Raw genomic sequence first — 22,767 nt, forward strand, 5'->3', positions numbered from 1 at the left:
ACACTCTTCCCTGAAACTTCCTTAAGCGCCATCTAGTTCTTACTGCATGCTTTTCAAAAAGAAAATTTCTTAGAGTTAATAATAGGCCCATAAATAGGCCCATTTGTAATACTGTCCAGCTTTTTCACATTGGTACAATTTCCATAAATTAAAAGTTGTGGAGTTCTGGAAACATCAGCCATGGGAACTGCTCTACAGCCTAGACTAATGTACATACCATAGTCTTGAAATCTAAGACATTTTTAACTTGTTTCAATTTGAATAGTTATATCAAAGACTGAGTTTTGTGGAAAATCTCGCATATTTTTCTGCAGCATATGTATCTAGATATAGAACCTGCATTGTGTCCTAGTATATTATCAAAATTATCTTTTTATGGTGATGTCTATTTACATCTGGAGTCTAGCAATAGCACCAAGAGAAGTACCATACCCAAGACAGCATATGATTATCCACTGCTTCCAAAGAAAAAACAATACCTTTCTTTGACTGCCCTTTGCTAAAGGCCACGTGTAGTTCCTTATGCATTCAAGTAGAGCCGTAATGCTTTTAAGTACAGTTTGCACAGGTATGGGAATAGATCATTTGAATGAACAGTTCTAAGGCACAGAGAGCTTCCATCCAGCTTCAAACTCTACCCTCTCTGTATGTGGCTCCTGTGGACAGTGCTCTTATTAACACTGTGAGGAAAAGTAATTTGAATTCTCCTCCCCCTTTCTGTATTGTACACGATTGAATCTGGCAACTGAAGAGAATGATCTGAACATGCCACTATACTCTTCAACTATCACACGGCAAAAATTTAGATGAAAGATATGGAAAGGATTATGAGGGGGAGGAGAAAAGACATAGAAGTATTAAGCCTTTCACAAACCCATTTTTTCTCTTTATTTTGTAGGTATTCCACATGTCAGAGGGGTATAGATTCAATTACTAATAGCTACGGAAAGAACAGGCATAAATTAGGATTTACTTCAGTGCCACTTTTATTTCTAAACTTTGTGTCTGTCTCTCTGACTTCTCTGTCTTGATAAATAGACAGACCTTGTGTTGCTATAAATTCTGACTGATTCTGCCGTAAGAAAAAGTGAACTCATGTAAACTTAGCCTCATGACGAAGGGTTCATCCTGCTGACCACCTGAAGCAAACACTTCATGCTTGGGATAGATGATTCGGCACTGGCTTCTGTGGCTCGTGGGCAGCCATCCACATTGATGTGCCCCCTGGGAGCTTGTTCCATATTTCTGGTTAGCCACGGAACTTGAGCAGTTTACCCCATCGGAAAGATGTTGGCACTACTACAAGAAAGGTTAGGCATTGTTGTCAGAACCATGAAAGGATTGTGTCACTTTAGAAATCTGTTAGTATTGACTTCTTGGAATAAGTGTTTTGCGTGAAGGCACTTATTGCAAGCAGTACTCCTGGCTCCTGTATCTCGATCTTGTATAGAGTGTGAAGACAATGAGGAAAGTACAAAACTGTGTCTATGTATCTTCCCAGGCACACTCAGAACATCGTTTGTATGTCCTTCCTAGACACTCCCACCTGCCCCTAGTTAGCCCCTCCTCCTCCAGTCTGTGTTGTCTTATATCATAGGGGTTCTTCCACCTCACATGGTGTGGGAAAATTACTTTTGGGGGCAATTATAGAAAACTGGGACCTAACAGAAGCGTAGTATTACAGACAGCTTTTTAGGGTAAAATACAGCTATCATTTTCAGGATGGTTGCATGCATGGAGTCTACTTCACTACATCTCCCTAAGCAGCACACCCTGCCAGCTCAGCACATGCTGATAGGAGTAACAGAGGGTGGAGTGGAGTGGAGACACCAGGCCCAGGCTCTGCTGTGCTCCCTGCAGGAATGGGAACTTGATGGTACCACACAGCTGGTAAGCTGTGTAACAGTTGTCAAATGAAGAATAGACAAGAAGATTTCTGCTTCTCAGCCAACAACTGTAGCAAAATTAGTTTCCTCAGATGGCAGAATCTCATTGTAATACCAATGCACACCTCCACCCCACAGTTACCTGCCTCCAAGGTACTACTACACCTCACTGGGCATGCAATACCAAACAAAACTAACAAAACAGTTACAAAAACCCCCACCAAACAAACAAAAAACCAGTAACAAAAATATGTGACTAAAGTCACTCAAGCTCCACTTAAATGTGATGGAAATGGACTAGTCCTAGATTAAAATAAGTCCGAAAGGGGTAATTGTTGTCTGATTTAATGTTAAACAAATCTGTGCATAAAGTTTAGGTCAAGCTGACGCATCCTCTAAAGCTGGAAAATTGATGAATGAAAGGATTTCTAAGCAGCAAATCAGCCTTGGGAAACAACGGATGCGGAAAAAGAACACTGTTATCTAAATTATACAGAAAGAAGCCTCCAAATGAGAAAGTTCTGGCCACAAGAGCAGACAAGCTGATAAGGTGTCACAGTCCACAGAAAATTAGTTGAAAGTAGGACAAGGGTAATTGTGGCAATGGGAGACCATGACCTCCAACTCAAATAGCTCCCCTGAAAGACAGCAAAACCCTGCATGGAAGCATACACAGTTAGTGACAAACTTCAGTAACACTATCTGAGGATGTGTACTAATTCGCATTAAAGCAGGAAATTTGTAACCACTCCTGTGTATGATAATGAATATGCAATGTACTATTGTAAGGGCTCTTTCTAAAATCTGTGCAGGCTTTTCCTGCTTGCTTCTGAACCCTCAATGTGGAGATAAAGAAAAGGCTTTGTTCACTGCCTGGGTGCCAGGCTGCAGAGTGATTGTGCCTTAAAATGCAGTGAGGAAGCAGCCGGCACTAAACATGGCTCTCGGAGCTCACCTGCACATCAGTTCTGTGCACACCTGTCTGCAGTGAGGGGCTGCCCAAAGCCTCCCACAGCTTAAATCCTGATCTGGGAAGAAGAGACCCTCTCAGGTGAGCAAGGAGGGAGTAAACAGCTTGGTGGAGCTTGAGCTGGATGCAAAGGTGCTTTGCTGCATATAGGCACATTCTGGGGCAGAATGTGCGCGGATAAGCAATTGTATATAACCAGCACTTGTGTGTGTAATGAAGGACCTCACATGGGGTCCGTGCCTTCATATGCCACATACTATGAAGTATAAAAAGTAAGCAGAGGAGAGGTTAGGGAGGACTCCATTGTAACTTCTGGGATCAGTCATCCTGTCTTCTCCTCCATAGGGATCCCTACTGGGTAAGAACTTTATTCTATTACTAACTCATGGTAGCTGTTATTAAGTGTGTCATTTTAAGCTTGTTTTGCAGTCAGTGTATTATCATGGTCAATCTTTGAACCTTATTCTGCCACAAAGTTGCGTTTTGTATAATAAAAATCTTCAGCTGAAGTTCATTTTGTATAAGTGTCTGCAGATTTGAGTAGTTGTAATAAGGGATTTCACTCAGTGACACTGTCAGCGGGGGTCCCTGAATTGGTTGGTCGAATCACCTTCTGATACAGTGTGGACAGGCTGGCTAGACACAAGGGTCTCGGCTTTCTTGGGAAACGGAGAAGATGATCAAGTACAAAGGGTTTGTGGAACACCTTCATTTTAACATGATACAGGGCAAAGTGGGAATACACTACCATCCTATATGCCACTCAGTGACAGAGCAGTCTTCAGCTGCCAGCATCTATATATCCTTATAGCAAGAAACTAAGCATGTAAATCATCAACAATGCCACATTGTAGGCAGCAACTGTAATGTTTATTGGCTGAAGAAATATGGTATCTGCATGATCTATCTGCTTTGGATTTGGCTGTGACAGATGGAAACCGAGGTTTCCAGGTGTGCGAGCTTTTTCAAGCTTGGTGCTTCTGTAAGGCTAGAAGCTCTGACTTTTCAGCGCTGTCTTACAGAGGCTATGTCTTTTTGACCATGAAAAGGGCTCCTATTTTCTGGATAGTTCATCTGGGGTAAGGGGGAAGAGGTCTTGTAGCAGAGAAGGGAAAATAAACCTCCAAGGTTTGTTTTTTGCAAAACAGAGCAATGACAGATTTGAAGAAGGAGCAAGACTGAGCTGAAGTGTAGAGGAAAAGAGTGGGAGAAGAGGGTTTTAGTGTGATGCACTGCAGCACTTTTCCTTTATGTTGCTGTATTGTCATCTTGATAAAACTGAGTCACCTGAATCACTCCAGCTGAAGGCTGCCTATCCATAATATCTTCTATTGTGTAAATAGGGGAATGGAATGTCTGCCTTTAGGCAGATATTTCGTGATTGAATGCAGTTTGGAAGTGTCCTGGTTTCAGCTGGGATAGAGTTTTTCTTTTTAGTAGCTGGTGCAGTGCTGTGTTTTGGATTTGGTGTGAGAACGATGTTAATAGGACACTGATGGTTTTAGTTGTTGCTGGGTCATGTTTACACTAAATGAAGGACTTTTCAGTTCCTTGGGCCCTGCCAGCCAGAGAGCTGGGGGGGCATGGGAAATTGGGAGGGGACACAGCCAGGACTGACCCCAACTAGCCAAAGAGGTATTCCATACCGTATGATGTCATCCTGAGTATATAAACTGGGGGAAGAAAGAAGGGGGGGACATTTGGTATTATGGCCTTTGCCTTCTTGAGTAAACATTACATGTGATGGAGTCCCGTTTTCCTGGGGATGGCTGAACACCTGCCTGCCCATGGAAGTAGTGAATTAATTCTTTGCTTTGCTTACATGCATGGCTTTTGCTTTACCTATTAAACTGTTCTTATCTCAACCCTTGAGTTTTGCATTCCTTTCTGATTCTCCTCCCCACCCCTCCGGATGCGGGGGAGTGAGCAAGCAGCTGCGAGGTAATTGGTTGCTGGCTGGGGTTAAACCATGATAGGAAGACGCACCAAATAAAATTTAGATCTCTATTTTTAGGTATCTGAGTCACATCCCAACAGAAAGAATTGTGGAAGTACAGTTAGTGGTCATTGTGAGCCAAAGGATCACCCTGCAGTCCCTCTCTCAAATTTCCTACCAATAGTATGAGAATACTTTATAGGTTCACAAAAATATGCTATGGTTGATCTGCTATTGAGTCTTCAAGGAAAATAATAATGGAGGGAAAAATGGAGAAATTTAACAATGAGCAACCGACAGAGGAACTACAGAGCCTCTGAGTCCTAACTAGATATTGTGTGTAAGAAATGTTAGAAGGCAATGTCAATTAAAGCATTATAGATGCTGTACAGCCATCACATCTCTTATTATCACATTTTCATTTGCTGCATTTGGCTAGAGTCTGGAACACTGACATTTAAGACTAATCTATTGGGAGAGGTGCTTCCAAGACTAAAATTAAAATTGTGTGTATACCTTTCATGAGTGTAGTTGGGAAGCAAGATATTTTCTAGCATCTAAATATGTGATTAAACAAAGCCTCCTTAATTATGCTATAGTCATTAACTTATAATAAATGCCCATCTTCAATTATTTATATGATTAAATTCATGATGTTGAATATTGTACTTCACATTATTTCTTTTTAAAGCAAAATCATTATTGTGCACATTGCCATTCCAAATGTGGTGGTAACTCAACGGATTGCAAGGCTGAGTTGTTTTTTTTTAAGATGGACCACCACAAATTATATTTGTACATTATGCACAGTTTTATACTAATGAGGATGACCAAAAATATCCTGGGACTTATTTGAGGGGGTCTATTCTCATTAAAAAGTCTTCAGCTTTTGGTCAGTGCAAGCCTTCTCCTTGCAGACTTGGAAACTTCTAGGCAGGTAGGTGTTTCTTCTGTCTTTTTCTTCAGTACGTCCAGTCTTTCAGCTTCAATGAGGAGATGTATTCACTATGATATATTAACAGAGCATTTTATTCCAGTTAAGCTGTTATTCTGCTATTCTTATGTCCACAGAATCAGCAGAAGACATTGGAGTTAGTTGTTTCTTGTATGGCAAAAGGTATGGAATATAATTTGCAAGTTAGATTAAAAATTGTCCTTTAGCTATAGCTGCTATATAGCTGGTATGAGTTCTGAGCCTTCATGCATACCCAGTGCACATAAGTTGTCAGTTCTCAGGGTGGTCCAGAGATTCTCTGCGAAGTTATCTGCATAGCTGGGATAATGGAACGGCTTGAGACAAGTTTATTTACTGAAATCCTAGTCATCTTCACAATGAAGCATTTGACTAATTTGCAGAGGAAATCTCCAGGTCAGCATTTCAAACTCTCCCTAAGATTTTCCCAGGTGAAATATTGTGTCCAGACCACTCTGTATGTTCAACATGTTGCTTGACACCCTGGGTGGAAAACCTAGCCTTTTCAGAAACTCCTCAGATGGTTCCTGTGCAGAACTGTGTGGTGGTTCCCCTTCCACCCCCTTGTCCCACCTTTTCTGCTTAAGCAATAGCCACTAGTGGTGATCGTGATGACTGCATCTGGCTTAAGTTGGACTTTGGGGAGACAGATAACAGAACAATAGCAAAGGGCCATAAATCTTGCTCAACAGTTGAGGGCTGCTTGAGCATGCGCCAACCAAAATGCAGTTGTTATGCAAATACGACTATAAATCAATAATGTTACTCCATAAATAGCGGACAGCCTCGGGCCTGTTGAACTCTCCTGTATGGCAGCGGGCTGCATGCCAGGATCTCTCCTTGAACAGGGGCACCTCACCAGGTTACTCCTCAAGGTTGAGAAATTCCTTGACACAACAAATTCATGGTGATTAATCGCATGCTGAACTTTGAAATCTTAGCTAAGTGCTATAAAGGATTGATTGTGCACATACAATACTTTAAACTGTTTAACCAAGTCTGGAATTAAGTCTGGATCCAGCCACACCTAAGCTCCCCTCTGAGAAGGAGTTCAGAGCACAAGGGGCTCCCTTCTGAACCTTGTGACTCAACAGCAGGGTCTCCCTGACAGTTTTGTCTGGCCCTGTCCTCTATACATTACACAATCAAGTGTACCTTGCCATCAAATCTTGTTAAATCACTGTCACACTTACTATTAAACTGTGTTAATTGCTGTTTTATATCAATAAACATAGTGCTGCTTCTCTCTGAGTGAAGTGCTCCATCTGCAACAAACTGACCAGCCTTTAGGTACATAAGACTCTGGAAAATAATCAATATAAAGTGCTCATGCAGATACAGAAATGGTTATGTATGATAATCTCTTGCATGTACTGAGGATAACCAGCAGATGTTTTGCATGCAGCTTAAGATGATCACCAGTGATGCACTGTACACATGCTGGAGTGGTCATGTATGTCAGGGAGCAGTAAGTGCAGGGCTGCTCCCTGAGGCAAGATGAGCGGGGAGCCAAGGGTGACCCCAGTACAGGCCTTAGGCAATGCCCTCATCGACAGGGTACAGCCCCAGAGCACCCGAGCTAGGCAAGCAAAGCAGGGGTGGTGGGTGCATCGCTGGAGGGTGCAGGTGAGGCTGTTGGAGCAATCAATGCACATGGGTACACTCAGGACCCTGACAACTAGGAACACAGGCCACCTGGATTATAAAATTTTATCAGAACAACAGTTTGGGGAGTCTTAGCTGAAAACACTATTACAGGCACCCATCATAATCTGAACAGTGACTAACCATCCTGTCTGAGATATTTGATTCCCTATGTGAGTGTTAATCTATGCAAAGATCCCAATAATTAGTCTTTTTTTTCTTTTCCCTTTTTTTCTTATAGTTTTCTTTCTACATCTCTTTTCATTATTTTTTTTTCTCTTTTTTTCTTTCCCCTCTCCACACCCCCCCCCACCCCTCCCCCCAATTATCTATGACTAACTGTGGAACACTTAATCACTGCTGAAAAAAGTGGTCTCTGATTAAGTGTTTTATCAGAAACAGCAGTGAGTATTAAGGAAAACCTTCTGGAGAAAGCCTGACATGCAATCAGTAGGATGATAACTAGAAGAAGGAACCTGTCTTTTGTTTAAGGTATATATAGTTTATCAGATCTGCTTCTAGTCATAAAAATGTTTTCTGAGTAGCTTAAGGTATTTTTGTTTTTTTCTTGAGTTTAGGTTTATTTGTTGTTAATAGTCGTATTTATTTCCTTATTTTTGTATTTCCTGATTGTTTTTTTATATCAGATACTTAATATTCAGTGATTTTTTTCCATATTTTTCCATCCTTTATGAGAATTAAGTTATATGTATTTCTGTTAAGCTTTTAGTTTTTTCTTGCATTTTATACTAGACATTTTTTTATCTTAGAATAATAAAAAAAAATTTAGTCTAAATTCTGTGTATCTTTAAGTTAACAAATTAAGGATCCTATTTATGTATATATGGCACACCAAAAAAATTTATTTCAACTTCCGAAACATAAATTTCTGGTAATATAATTAATGATATTCATAATTCATATTCTGAAATAAGTACAGCACATAGAGTATGTTACATTCAATATTTTAGGGTAAGATTTCAATAATGTCTAAATTATGTAAGGTTACTGGCATGCTGTATTACTAAGCCTTTTATAAAGTTGTGCAAATAGAGACCACATGGAAGTCAAAAATGGAATAGTAATCGCGTAGCACAAGCAAATTTCCTCCCAAATTTATTCACTGAAATTGCATGCAAGTATCAAAGACTAGAATGTATATTGCCTCCCAACTCCATCATTTCTTTTTTTACTTCTTTTTAATCCATAGATTCAAAAATACAAGAATACATTCAACTAACACAAACTCTGTGTTTCTTATGATGTCACCCTATCTTCCTTTATCTTTTGCCAATATGGTATGGTCTGTCCATAAGAGATTTCATACTTATGTCTCTATTATTAGCAATCTTAGGTCATCATTGAGATGTAATTATAAGCAAAATACAAAGCCAAAATGCATCCTGCCTGGTTTGGGTTTTTTTGTAGTTTATGGTTTTTGGAGTTTGGGTTTTGGTTTGTGGATACTTTTGTTTGGTATTTTTTCTGTCAAGAGAAACAAAACAGAGCTTTTATCAAAAACAAATAGTTAATTGCAGTTGGCTTTAGGTGTCTAAGTACGTGCCTGTACTTAGAATCATAAAATTTGCTGGTTGGGCCTGATCCTCCAGTTGTCCTGCACCTGTCATGTGATGGCACTCAGGATGTTCTGCTCCATAACCTTCCCAAGCACTGAGGTCAGACTGACAGGCCTGTAGTTTCCTGGATCCTCCTTCCGGCCCTTCTTGTATGTGGGCATCACATTTTCTAAGCTCCAGTGAATTGGTTCCTCCCCAGTTATCCAGGACTGCTGAAAAATGATTATGAGAGACTTGGCAAGCACTTCCACCAGCTCCCACAGTACCCTTGGTTGCATTCCATCCGGCCCCATAGACTTGGTTGTGTCTAAGTGGTGTAGCAGGTTGTTAAACATTTCCCCTTTGATTATGGGGTAGTTTCCCCATGAAGGAAAAGGAAACTATTCAGAGGTAATTAAAAAACAGACAACCTATGAGAAAGTAACAATATCAAAATAGTTAAATAGTTCATGTCCCATGACAGCAAGTGCTTGCCCCCTCAGCCCGTGTTCTGGCAAACAGAGGAAGCTGTCTATCCCCCACATCCCATCTTTTTACGCAGAAGCAAGTGCCAACATAAAACAGGCCATTTTTTGCCTCACCAGTTCTGCTGCCAAAAGAAAGTTCAAGTTTAGATGCTTAGACGTTAGAATTATTCACAGTCACTTTATGCCCATTTGTTCTAGCACCAACATTTATCCTTTAGCTTTAATCACTCACATTTTTATACTCTACATTTTACTACTGCCTTTTCAAGCTTTAATTTATCTGCTTTAACACTGCTAGATCCTTTAGCTGCTCTTCCTAACGTAAGTTTTATAGTCTCCTAATCACCAAGTCACCTTTCTCTGAGTGTCTTACAAATCTATTTACATTCTTACATGGAATAACAGAATTATCAGTATTATTCTAGACTATGACTTATAAATTGGGAGGTGCTGTTGACTCTCTCAAGGGATAAGAGACCTTGCAGAGGGATCTGGATAGATTGCAGCATTGGGCTATGATCAATGGGATGAATTTTAACAAGTCCAAATGCTGGATTCTGCATTCAGGACAGAGTAATTCTGGGCACAAGTATAAACTGGGAGAGGAGTGGCTGGAGAGCAGCCATGCAGGAAAAGATCTGGGGGTGCTGATCAACAGGAGGCTTAATGTGAGTCAGCAGTGTGCCCTGGCAACCAAGGGGGCAAATGCATCGTGGGGTGCATGACACACAGCATAAACCACCAGTCAGTAGAGATGATTACCCCACTGCATTCAGCAGTGGTGTGGCCCCACCTTGAGTACTGTGTGCAGTTCTAGGACCCACAGTTTAAGAGGGATGTTAAGGTACTCGATGCATCCAGAGGAGGGCAACAAAACTGCTAACAGGGTTGGAAGGAATGTCCTATAAGGAACAACTGAGGACTTTATGCTTGTCTAGTTTAGAGAAAAGGAGGCTGACGGGCAACCTCATTGCTTTCTACATCTTCCTGAGAAGGGGAAGTAGAGAGGGAGGTGCTGAGCTCTTCTCCTTGGTATCCAGTGATAAGACATGTGGGAATGGCTCAAAGCTGTGCCAGGGGAGGTTTAGACTGGACATTAGGAAACATTTCTTTACTGAGAGCATGGTCAAACGCTGGAACAGGGTTTCTAGTGAGATGGTTGGTGCTCCAAGAGGCATTTGGTCAATGCCCTTAACAACATGCTTTAACTTTTGTTCAGTCTTGAATGGATCAGTCAGTTGGACTTGAAGATCATTGTAGGTCCCTTCCAACTGCAATTATTCTATCCTATCCTATTCCTTTGTATAATGATTTTAATACCTTTGTACCACTACTAGGAATATTCTGCATGGCACTTTTTAGACTTTGCCTTCACTTTTTCCATTTCTGTATTAATCTGTGTATGGTCATGGTCACAGGAGTAACACTCTACTGACAAGCTTTTAGTTAATCTATTAGAAAATCATTCTGAAGTCCCTACACACCCACTGAATTTTGTCCCATTTGTATTTATCCTGGAAGACTGTAGAGGAATTTTTAACAGACTGAGGACATATGTTACCATTGTTCGAACTGGACAACCCAGGCATGTTAGATGAAACTGCAGAGCAACTTTAAATTGTCCTTGAAAAAAGCAGTGTGAGAAAGAAAACAAGCTATACACAAACAAGAAGCCAGGTGCAGAGAAAGTCCTGGGAACCGTGAAATCAACACACTCTCATCAGGCGCCTGTAGCATGCTCACCCATCAGCAACACAGACGCCCGCGTGACCAGAAACTTTTATCCAATCACCTGTGTGTAGAGTCGTGTGAGCAGTTGGTTTAAGTTATAAATATGACCTGTTTGTTTAATAAAGTGAGCACGGCATGTAGCCATATTGGTGTGATTGTCGTGACTTGGCCAACTCTCCACGGGGGACCCTCTTTGGAAGACCACCTCATTATTTCCTTATGATATTCAGGTCTGGCTGTGTATTAATGATGTCTCCCAACTTTGTGTCATGAGAAAATTATCTTACAATATTCCTATTTTTATATTAGAATCAGTCATAAAAATATTAAACAATCTGTTCTCAAGAGTGAATCTTAAGAAAATCTAACAAGAACTTCCTTTAGATGCCTTTTACTCCTTGAATTTTATTGTCTTTTTATCAAGTTCTTTATTTACCTTATAACTTGTAATTAGCCCCAGATCAACTAATATTTTTCTTTAATTTTCAATGGAAGTTTAAGTAGACTAGATCCACTAAAAAGTACATTTATAATTTGAGGTTAGCTTGGCATGATCAATTTTGTTAACTGGTAGCAAAACTGCTGCAAACGTGCAGCACATCCTGGTTTTCCATATCCAGTATCATAGAATCATAGTATGTTTTGCATTGGAAGGGACTTTAAAGATCATCTAGTTCCAACCTCCCTGCCATGGACAGGGACACCTTTCACTAGATATGTGAAGTGCTTATGTCCAAAAATAACACTCACAGAGGACTGAATTTTCCATTGTTCCTAGAATTCAGACAGAGCATGCTAAGTCACTCAGAGGCCACAAAGAAGATGTAGCCAAACTCTTCACAGTGACACAAGGGATCATGGACATCCGTTGGAATACAAGAAGTTCACTTTTCACTGGTAAAGCATTAGTTTGTCTAAGAACTTTTTTTACCATGAGGAGGGTCAAGCACTGGACCAAGCTGCTTTAAGAGGTTCTGTAGTGTCCATCCTCTGAGATTTTCAAGAATGTGAATGGATAAATTCCTGAGCAACCTCATAGCTGACTCTGCTTGGAACAGGAGGTTAGATTACATGGGTCCTCAAACTATGGCCCGCAGGCTGGATACGGCCCCCCAGGGTTCTCAATCTGGCCCCTGGTATTTACAGAACCCCCCACCCCTCCCTCCCCCGCCGGGGGTTGGGGGGGAAACCAAGCAGCCGCAGATGACTGCCTGACACTTCATCCACACGCCGGCCCCCTGTTTAAAAAGTTTGAGGACCCCTGGATTAGAGGCCTCCTGAGGTCCCTTCCCACCTAGGATTCTGTGATCCTATGACCTTTAGTGGATTTTTTTTTTAATGCTACCCAAGTGAAGAACAGGTAATTGTTTAGGGAGGTATATACAGAAAAAAACCCCTACCTATTCCTAGTAGTGGGAGTCTTCTGAAGCACTTGAAGTAAAGAACCTTTTGTGGTAGAGGCTAAAAGTAAGATACATTTATTTTAAACATATGAAATAAAAAGGAGAAAGTGAATAGATTTCTATAGTTTCCATGTGTTGCATGGAAGAATATCAGGAGAATAAGGATGTCCAGCAGGTGCTGATAAAAAAAACAAAACACAAAAGACAATGGGCTAGATAACAACAAATTAAACTGTTAATATTAATGAGATAAACTTGCATATAGACAATGCAGCTAAGAGAAATACTGCACCTAATTGTATGTGGTCAGTAGGAAGCATCTAGTGTTGTAGATTCCCATTTCCATTAGGGGATCAGAAACTGATCACAGCCAACATTTATTAGAATATCCATTATTAATTAAGCTGTTGCTGTTAATAGACTCAAGCTGTTATTCATAGCAGATAGCTACTAGTTGAAGCAACAGCTGGGAGGCCAGCCTCAGCTCAGGAGTGGAAACTCATACTGATGCTCCAATGGTTTCTAGGTAGCTGTTCAGAAAGATCCTCAAAGGTTTCCTTATTTCATCAGCAGTATATAAGTATAAGTAAGTCAGTGATAAAAGGAAGACTAGGGAAAATGTGGGCCCTCTCCAGAAGGAAACAGGAGACCTGGTTACCTGGGACATTGGGAAGGCTAAGATATCTAACAACTTTTCTGCGTCAGTCTTCACTGGCATGTGCTCCAGCCACACCACCCAAGTCACAGAAGGCAAAGGCACAGACTGGGAGAAAGAAGAACCACCCACAACTGGAGAAGATCAGGTTCAGGACCATCTAAGGAACCTGAAGGTGCACAAGTCGATGGGACCTGATGACATGCATCTATGGGTCCTGAGGGAACTGGCAGATGAAGTGGCTAAGCCATGATCCATCATATTTGAGAAGTTGTGGCAGTCCTGTGAAGTTTCCACTAATTGGGAAAAGGGAAATAGAACTCCCATTTTTTTAAAAGGGAAAAAAAGAAGACACAGGGAACTACAGGCCAAACAGTCTCACTGCTGTGCCTGCCAAGATCATGGAGCAGATACTCCTGGAAACTATCCTAACGTGCATGGAAACTAAGGAGGTGGTTGTTGACAGCCGGAATGGCTTCACTAAGGCCAAATCATGCCTGAAAAATTTGGTAGCCTTCTATGACAGGTTTACAGCACTGGTGGATGAGGAAGCAGCAACTGACATCATCTACTGGGACTTCTGCAAAGCATTTGACACTGTCCTGCATGATATCCTTGTCTATAAACTGGTGAGACACAGATTTGATTGATGGGCCACGGAGTGGATAGGAATTGGCTGGATGGTCGCATTCAAAGGGTTGTGGTCAATGGTTTGATGTCCAAGTGGAGACCATTGACAAGTGGTGCTCCTCAGGGGTTGGTATTGGGACCAGTGCTGTTTAACATTATTATTGGCAATATGGACACTGGGATTTACTGCACCCTCAGCAAGTTTGCTGATGACACTAAGCTGTGTGGTGCAGTCAACATGCTGGAAGAAAGGGATGCCATCCAGAAGGACCCTGACAGGCTTGAAAGGTAGGCCTGTGAGAACCTTATGGAGTTCAGCAAAGCTAAGTGCAAGGTCTTCAGTGTGGGTCAGAGCAATCCCAAGCACACATATAGGCTGGTCAGAGCAGCTCTGAGGAGAAAGACTTTGGGGTAGTGGCGGACAAGAAGTTCAACATTACCTGGCAATGTATACTTGCAGCCCAGAAAGCCAACTGTATCTGGGGCTGCATCAAAAGGGTGACCAGCAGGTCGAGGGAGGTGATTCTCCCCCTCTACTCTGCCCTTGTGAGTCCCCATGTGGAACACTGTGTTCAGCTCTGGAGCCCCCAATGTAAGAAGGACATGGATCTGCTGAATCAAGTCCAGAGGAGGGCCACAAAGATGGTCGGAGGGCTGGAGCACCTCTCTTATAAAGACAGGCTGAGAGCGTTGTGGTTGTTCAGCCTGGAGAAAAGAAGCCTCTAGGGACACCTTATAGCAGCCTTTCAGTACGTAAGGTGGGCCTACAAGAAAGCTGGAGAGGGACTTTTTACAAAAACATGTAAATACATAGGACAAGGGGGGAATGGCTTTAAACTGAAAGAGCGTAGATTTAGATTAGCTGTTAGGAAGAAATCCTTCACTGTGACAGTGGTGAGGCACTGGAACAGGTTGCCCAGAGAAGCTGTGGATGCTCCATCCCTGGAAATGCTCAAGGCCAGGCTGGATGGGGCTTTGAGCAACCTGGTCTAGTGGAAGGTGTCCCTGCCCATGGCAAAGAGGTTGGAATTAAGTGATTTTTAATGTCCTTTCCAATCCAGACCATACTATGATTCTATATAATTCTGTTGGCTTTGCCTGCATAGTCACTGTCCTCTTGGATGTGGTCTGAGTTTTCAGTCTGCTGTTGATATCAGCATGTAATGCTGGCCTTGAATAGACATGGCAGATGCATGGTGACCTGAATTTTCCTGTTCTTGCGGATTCCACAGGCCTGATAATCTTGGGAGACTTTTGCATGCTACCCCTCAGCACATAGTTCTCATTTCAACCAGATATCTTCTGGTATGTATTTCTCTGTTGCACCCATGGGTACATATACACCACTTTGGCAAAAATAAAAAAGAAGGACTTTTTATGGAAGTGTAAATCCTAGATATGTTAGTTTGCTAAAGCAAGTAGCCTGGGCAATATATTGAATAAAACAGACACAAAGGTAGAGGATTTGAAATTCAATATTACTTTACACCAGAAAAACTAGAAATAAGAAATAGAGGGAATCCAGAAAATACAGAGGCATTGACTGATATCTCGTGACAAACAATGGAGAACTAATAATGTTTACTGTATAGAATAAAAAGTCTGATGTTATTAGAAACAGTATCTTTCCTTGATGTATCCTTAATCTATTTTTAACACTCTCTCCCAGTGTTGCATCTGCTATACAGCATTACTAAGAAGCATATGGCTTCCACTCATTTCAGTGCTCTGTCTGAGGATACAGAAAGATGATCCTTAGCCCCTTCCTCCATTACTTTTAAAGTGATTAGCTACAGAGCACGAGTTGAAAATTCACATTTGAAATAATCTCAGTACTTATAAATGCAGACTTAGGAGTCTCCATGGGATAGATTCTGTGTAATCCCTCCTAATGGATTTCATAAATACGAGATCGAGCAGAGAGTCTCTTAAAGGAATAACCCTGCGAGGATAAACAGGCTGCAATGTGTTTAAAGTACACAGTATCTTGATTGTTACCTTGACATCCACCTCACTTCCACTCCTTATGGGGCAAAGCATATGGGACAAAGCAGCTCTCCATGACAGAGGGTGGGATATGGAATAGCCAAGAGCTGGTGAATAAACTCCGTGATGCAAGCAGACTGTTTTATATATATATATATAGTACGCAGCTGGTAAACAAGAAGCATCCTCATGCACTGTTACTCAGTCCTAGGGCCTGTGTTAAAAAAGTACTTAGGAAAAGTCCACTTATTAAAGTTTGAAAAATGGCTGAGTGGGCATCCACTTGCTACTTCTGATCATGTTTCTTGCTAATTTTCAAAAGCATTTTATTAGTGTGGTAAAGCCACATCCGTAACATTTGCAAAAATTCATGGAAAATGTTATGAATGCCCTAGAAGAGGACTTTTCACAGAAATAAAATGAGACATGAAGTTTTTAAATTTCAGTTATGTAAATCTTCATTAACCTTTCACCAAATATTCATGAGCTCAAAATTAATATGAATTCTCTTTAACAAAATATGTTTTGTGAAATGCAAGTTGGTAAATGCTTTCTACCGAATTTGAACAAAAGAGTTAACAAAGGGATTTACATTGTTTCCAATTTTATAGCATAGAACTGAAGGACTGGTTCTTCTATAATATATGATGAACTGATTTTGTTACTATTCAGAAAGAATGTAGTTATCAATTTTAATACATTTAATAATAATTTATTTTCTAAGAAAGAAATTAGATAAAGTGCCCTGGTTTTAGGTCCTATTCTATTACCACGGAAGTAAAATGAAGGTTCTGTATAAGGTTATGTAACAAAAAGGGCCCATAAAATCAAGCATTTAAGATATTTAGGAACACCATTAAATTAAAGAAGACATGTAACTGTTCCTTTCACATGGGTTACACTCACATGCCTTTAGCTACAGACTAATGTCAAAAGAAATATAAATCAATTCCCCGGTAATGTGTTGTATTAAAATACTTTGGTTGGATGGGATATGTTAATTATTTTGTATTTTGTTATTCTAAGAGTAATTGTGAATGCATCTTCAAGATGTAGTTTGTTCAATATGCATCTTGGAGTTAAAGTCTATAGCTTGTTACTGTTTATCAGACTTTGTTTTACTAGGCTACTTTCAAGATAGAACATTCTTTGATTTCTGAAGATAAAGGGACAGAGTTGTATGCTGAATATACATTTGCTTCAGAAAATACCTTTTTAAATAATGACAGAATTATTGAATCTGTATCCCTATCCAGGTTTGTTTTGGTGCTTTTTTTCCTTCTCTTTATTTTGGAGGTTAATACTGTTCTCTGCGATAGTGTCTGTGAAACACAAAGGTATTGATAACTACATACTGTCTGGCAATAAAGAGCCATAACACCAATAGAGCCATGGAATCAAATTTCTGGACATCGCTGTTTAAGATGACATTGGCAGATACAAAACACTTTAACCACGTGTACATGTGCAATTTCACAAATTACATGACCTTGCTGTCTTGTGGGGTAAACGGTGCAGTCCAGGAGGAAGGTCAGATGGGTTAGCACAGTGGTTGCAGCTGTGTGGTGCACTATGAGGGGGCTGGGCTGTGGGGTCCCCTGGGTGTCACTCTGGTGCCTTCTTCTGCAGTCCCATCATTCTGTCTTGGGTCCTCTCTCGTGCACGCCTGGAGTCTCTCTCCTGTCACCAGTCTGCCTTTCTGCATGTCTCCAACAGCACCTTGCACAGCATCTGCACACATGTCCTTAAGTGCCCATCCCCTCGTGTCTCCCCAAGTTTATACCCATGTTTCTCCCCAGGTGTCTCTCCTCAGCGTGTTTCCCCATGTACCTCTTCCCCCAGGTGTCCCCAGGTGCCTCTTCCTGATGTGTCTCTTGTACCTTACAGCTGCCCCTCCTTCCTAAATTCATGTAGGGCTCCCTTGCCTGGCTGCAGTTTGGGGTGCAACTGGACATCTACAGTGGTGTCAGAGCCAACTGAACCCTCAGCCACCTCCATCCAGAGCACCCTGCAGCTCCCAGCTACCCAAACCTGCCATTTAGGTCCAATACATGGACATTTAGCATGAAATCATCCTTTTTTTCCCTTCCCTCCTCACTTTTTCAGAGCTTGCTCTTATACTTTGTTGATAAGATTCAAGACTTTCTTAATGGACAATCTTTTTCATTGTTCCTACTATATATGGAATATATATTTTTTACTCCCAGTAGGCAGGTCTACTGTTTATATTGACTTGTAAACTAGTTACTTCCTGATATTGAAAGGGAAGGGATTGTTTTTTATGTTGGTTTTTTTTTTCCTTCTAAGCACATAACTTGCCTTAAAGCACCAAATTTTCACTTTCTGAGGAGGTCTAAAGAAGTACTTTAGAGCAAAGTATTAGCAGCCAGAGCTAAAGCCAGGACAGGAGGTTGTGTACTGGCAAGTATTTCCAGTTTTTAGTATCATTAACTATTTCACAGATACTGGGTGGGAGGTCTTGGCTTTTTTTCAGTATTAAGATTTACTCAGACATATGCAATGCCAAATTAAGTTTTTTTTAATTTCTTAGGCATATCAGATGGCTCTTTTATATATAGTTTATGTATAAGATGTATTTAAAATAAGGGGGAAGTCTTGTTAGGATTTGATTGGAGCATGACATACTTACTAGATAGATTTTTGGTATAAAGTGTCTATGTTGATGTAAATAAGCACCATATTGATGCATTTCTTGCATATAATTTTATGAAAAACAAAGAAAATGAAAACAAAGCAAGCAGGATAGTATATGCATTTCTTGAAAGTGTCCTTTCTTGCTCCTCCTTGTTTTTGTTCTGTTTCTGTCTTGGCATCTCTTTTTCTTTTCTTTGTGATATTCAGCTTGTAGAAGCTGTAAATGGCTGACAGGTTCTTTTTACATCTATTTAAGTTCCAGTTGGGATTTTCTCTATAAATTAGCTCAAGGCCATGATAGGGAATAAACCCATAAAACATAAGAGTGTTTTCTTAACATTGGAGGCCTTCTTCCACAGAGGTTATGAATAAAGCCAATTAAATGGTCAACAAATGTTCTATACCTGTCATAAAGTTTAAGAAACTGTTAAGAAACTATTAGATGCAGTGTCACACGTATCGTATAAAGATATCTGAGTCCATCTATTAAAAAAAACCTGGATTGCCCTAGTGAAGTAGTTTTGCGGTGGTTGTCTCTCTGTTTCCTGTCTTTCTGACTTGCCCAAGTTTCCTAGAGAGGCCTAAGACACGGACTTTCCTTCATCTTAGTATAAAACTCTGATTTATATCATGAGGATTTAAGCTGTGGATTGAAGATGTTAGCTTTACATATCTAGAAGCTCATCAACCCTGAAGAAAAGAGGTTTGACAAATTCTCCCTACAGAATGACTGTGACATTCTAGTTCTGAGGTTTTACTCTGAGTGAAAAAGTCAGGAAGACATCTAATTTTTAATTAGTTCTCCCCATTTGGGAGATCATCTGATTTTACTGGCAGAATTACCAAGTGAAATCACTTAAGAGCTGCCATGTAAATGTCCCCTACCCCTAGGGCCTCCGTTTATTAAATGAGTACAGTGTTAACCTGGAAACATTATTACTGATTTTAAATGAGAGCAGCTCTGAAATTTGGAGGAAATCATTACACTGAAATAATTGTTTTGATTCGTTTCTTGATCACTGATAATGGAAAATAGACATGTAAATCTCTTATGCATAAAAGAGGATAATTTCTGCCCCCTTCCCCCATTTTACTAAACATAATAAATAATTTAAATTCATTTCAGCCATATTTTAGTGTTTTCTGACAAGCAAGATAGACAACTTCCAGGATGTATCAGAGAAACACAGTGCTACAAGATGTTTCCTCCTTGATTTTTATTTTATAATTTATTTTGCTAACTTACACATGGTACGGCATTTTACTGAAACAATGTAAAAAAATATTCTGAGATTGTATGGTTAATTTTTCAAGTACCATTTAAGTGCTAAAACTCAACCATATTTCTGTAGCCAATTTGTGACATTCAATTTGATTACAAAGACTGTTTCTATTGTATGAGTATGGAAGATCATTTACTGCAAAATTTATATCTATCTAAATTGTGAATGACTGCACCCTGAAGCCATACAGACAGCTGTCACATACTTTAAGCTCCGCCTTCCAAAATTTCTTGAATAAGGGCCCCAGCTTTGACAAGCCCTATAGAACTGTCATTCTTATCACATGTCCTTTTACTACTTGAAGACAATGCCTGGAAATAAGCAGAGATTTGAGTATCTATGCTTTTCAGTCCCTGTTACATGAATTCTACTGCTAATACAAAAGTCTCACTTAAAAATATTTAGTAATAAGTATTTTCAGTTAAATATTAAGACTGAAAACTAACTAGTTAAAAAAATCAGCAGCAATAACATGCAATTTTATTATATTATATATATTATATAACATACACAAATGTGTGTGTATACATATAATATACACATATGATATTGATTCATACACAATCATAGAAACATAGAATCATAGAATTGTTTAGGTTGGAAAAGACCTTTAAGATCATTGAGTCCAACCATTAACCGAGCACTGCCAAGTCTACCACTAAGCCATGTCCCAAAGTGCCACATCTACGTGTCTTGTAAATACCTCTAGGCATGGGAAGTCAACCACTTCCCTGGGCAGCCTGTTCTAGTGCTTGACAACCCTTTCCATGAAGAAATTTTTACTAACATCCAGTCTAAACCTCCCCTGGCACAACTTGAAGCCATTTCCTCTTGTCCTATCGCTTGTTATTCAGGAGAAGAGACTGACACCCACCTTGCTACAACTTCCCCTTTCAGGTGGATATAGAGGGCAATTAAAATCTCCCCTGAGCCTCCTTTTCTCAAGATTAAACACCGGTTCTCTCATCCACTCCTCAATAGGACTTGGTCTCTACACCCTTCACTAGCTTCATTACCCTTCTCCTGGAGACACTCCAGCACCTCAAGGTCTTTCTTGAAGTGAGAAGACCAAAACTGAACACAGTATTCAAGATGCAGCCCCATCAGTGCTGAGTCCAGGGGGACAATCACTTCCCAAGTTCTGCTGGCCACACTGTTTTGGATACAAACCAGGATGCTTTTGGCCTTCTAGATGATCTGTGCACACTGCTGGCTCATGTTCAGCTGGCTGTTGACCAGTACCCCCAGGTCCTTTTCCACTGAGCAACTTTCCAGCCACTCTTCCCCAAGCCTCTAGTGTTGCACGGGGCTGTTGTGACCCAAGTGAAGCACCTGTCACTCTTCCTTGTTGAACCTCATACAATTGGCCTCAGCCCACCAATTAAACCTGTCCAGGTTCCTCTGTAGAGCCTTCCTACCCTCAAGCAGATCAACAACCACTCAACCTGGTGTTGCATAGCATCATAGAACTGTTTATGTTGGAAAAGACCTTTAAGATCATCAAGACAAATAAGTTTAGCAAGAACACCAGACAGAATAACAAAAAGTACGTTCAGGCATATCAAAGTAAAGCTTTCCCAATTCCCTTCCATCTTTTACTGCAAATAAAAATACAACATATGACATCTTAAAATAATTACACATTCTTACATTTTCAAACATAAATTCCTTGAAAAATTCTAGCAAAAGAAATGGTCTCAATTTCACAAATCTAAAGTCAATGGGGATCGCACCTTTTAAAATCTGAGCAGCAGTGTGTGAATCTATCTCAATAATGGAGAAGACTAGTTTTAAATGTAACTTAGAATAGTCTGAAAGGGTAAATAACATCAAAGGGAAAAAATTACTTATTACATTTATTATCATGACAGAAAATGTAAGAGACACATGAAATCTTCAGGAAACTTTGCAGTCCTTGGAATGACAGAAAACTTGATACTTTCACCAAGGAGAAGCTCATCCATTTTTGACAGATGCAGAGATACATTCCTTTCTTTGTCACTAATAATTTTTAAAAGTAATGTATTGGAGCAACAAGGTTAAAGAAATTATAACAAAATGGAAAGAAAACAAACCCATGCATTTTTAGTTAACATAAATACTAACTTTACACTTAAAAAACAAGATTCAGTTAGAAACTGCATCACTTTTTAGACAGCTTTACTGGATAGAGTCCTACAAAATTTAGGAAACTGGCAATTTGCATTGCAATAGATTTTGGTTTTCTATTATTAATACATTATTAACACCATTAATATTAATAAAGTGAAACAGGAATATTCTATCAAGAAAACTCTATATTATTATTTTCAGTAATAACGTATTTACTCTCAATGATCAAAACCAACACTTGCCATTATATAAAACTTTATTCCTAAACTCAGATATTTGCTTCTAAAAAATGTCAAGAAGGATATGACAATTCATTAAGCATTGAAGGGCTTCTGTTAAAGAAAAGCAGAGTACTTGAGAAATCCTTAGAAATCAGCCTAACTAAATGGATCTTGCAGAATACATTAGCCAAACAGAAAGTGATCCATTTCTATAGTGCTCTTGATCTGCAGCTGATGAATTTGGATGTAAATCATTATCGTTTCGATATTTCTAAGAATGTAGATATATATGTATACCCAAGAACAGAATCATTGGAATCTGTGAATTTTAGCTTCTAAGACTTCTATTTCTTTCTATTGTTGGAAAAATGAGTATAAAAGCAGTTCCTTTATAGAATTTCCAGATAATTTAATTTGCAAATAGGGCCCCAAACTGTGCAATATTTGGATGGCCCACACTAAATGTATATTATGTGGATATTTCTTTGACAACATTGTGCCTTTTGCTGCTTGTGTCAGATTTTTCTTTATGGTTCTGCCAGATACAGATCTTAAAGAAAGAAACCACTTTGGCAACCACTTTGCCAACAAGCTTCTGTGAGTATTTTAGTGAATAATGTCTTGGAAAAGATATAAAG

Source organism: Falco peregrinus, chromosome 4, assembly GCF_023634155.1.
Source record: "Falco peregrinus isolate bFalPer1 chromosome 4, bFalPer1.pri, whole genome shotgun sequence".
In the NCBI taxonomy this organism is placed as follows: domain Eukaryota; kingdom Metazoa; phylum Chordata; class Aves; order Falconiformes; family Falconidae; genus Falco; species Falco peregrinus.